We start from the raw sequence: 1,809 nt of genomic DNA on the forward strand, positions 1-1,809 counted from the left end.
GCTACCTGTTCCAACAACTCATAAACCATAAATGAGAACAATATGAGAAAAATCCGAGCTTTGTGTTACGGTGTCTGATTTCAGTCAAAGCTCGAATTTCATTTGCTTCCAAGTGAAATTTCTTTACTGCATAATGGCCTGTAGACATCTCAACCTTACGAAAAGGTCCTTGCCCTATGACTGCAATGATATATTGGAAATTGATTTTACCATTTTCAGAATGTGTTCTCTTTAGTAAGACAGACTCTTCACAAAAACTGACGTCGGCTGTCGCGAATAAAATAGTTAGCTAAAATAACCACAATAGATAATCACTAAAAGAAAATATCCTATATTAATGATAAAATCTTATCAATAAAAAAAATCCGTTAGTAAAACAACATTTATTGATAAATTCTATTAGCCGAAAAATACTTGGAAAAATAAAATTAACCTAGAACATTTTGATAAATTTTAAAATTTTAATTATCAATTAAAATATCATTAATTATAGATTTCACAAATATTTCTATTGATAAATTTTATTGGTAAAATGAACGCTTAAATTTTTGTTTTAGTTTTGATCATATCGTAGTGATTAAAAATTTTCTGAAATATTTTCTTTTAAATTCATTAATAATTAAATTTTTTTAAAATTTGTTTGTAAATCTTTTAGTAATTGAATATTAGTAATTATATTTTTTAAAATTCACCCATAAAATGAATTTTATTTTATGTTAAATATGATAAAACAATTATTATAAATTAAATAGAGATGAATAAAAAACAAACAGAAAATAACAGATATAGTGTTAACAATGACATTAGTAGAGGAGAAGGAGAAGCCAAAGGTGATGAATGCAAAATGACAACAACAACAAGCATAACGGAGAACACAACAATGGTGATGGCGATGTATAGATAAAAGGAAGAGGAGAATAAAGAAAAAATAAAGAAAAAGAAGAGTACCAAGAAGAAGAAAATCAAATTGCGATATTTGTAATAATTTTTATCAATAACTACTAACAAATAATTATCGTTGAATTTTTTCATCTAGTACTAACGAATTTTTTTATCGATTGGTAAAATCTATCAATAAGCATTTTACGAATAGGTTTTTAGTCATCGTTAATAATTTTGCTTTATTAATATATTGGACATGATATATGCTTGATGTAATCACAACTAAACTTAGATCAATTTCAGTCTGGATCAACTTGTCATAACATCCAAACTCACTTAAACTAGATTAGATCTAATCTTAATTAAGCTAGGCCTCACTAATCTTGATCAAGATAGTCTTAATTTGATCTTAACCGAACTAGGACTAATCTGGACTTAATTTAATTCAGTTCAATGTGGATTTAGCTTAATTGAATTTAAACTGTATTTAAATATCTCAACTCATGAACTTAGATCAACTTGAACTATGAACTAAAGTGATTCAATCTCATGAACAAGACTTAATACTAGATTGATAGGTTGAACTTAAAATTTAACTTCAAATTTGAGAAAATATTTAAATAAACACGGAATAATATAAAATATTTAAATAATCAGAATTCAATTTCACATTTTTTATAACTTTTTTCTCACCTTAATTTACAAACGCACCTGTCATAGTTATGTTTGAGATTCCTTTATTATATCTCGGAAGAAAAAAATGACATCATTTAAACTCTCATGTATTTACTTTTTTATAAACATACTTATATATGACAAATAAAAATAAGTAAGTTAATTATTTTTGTCATTTTTTAAAAATATAGTTATAATATATATTAATAAACCCTAAACCCTAAACCCTAAACCCTAAACCCTAAACCCTAA

This window comes from Vigna radiata, chromosome 4 (assembly GCF_000741045.1).
Source record: "Vigna radiata var. radiata cultivar VC1973A chromosome 4, Vradiata_ver6, whole genome shotgun sequence".
In the NCBI taxonomy this organism is placed as follows: Eukaryota; Viridiplantae; Streptophyta; class Magnoliopsida; order Fabales; family Fabaceae; genus Vigna; species Vigna radiata.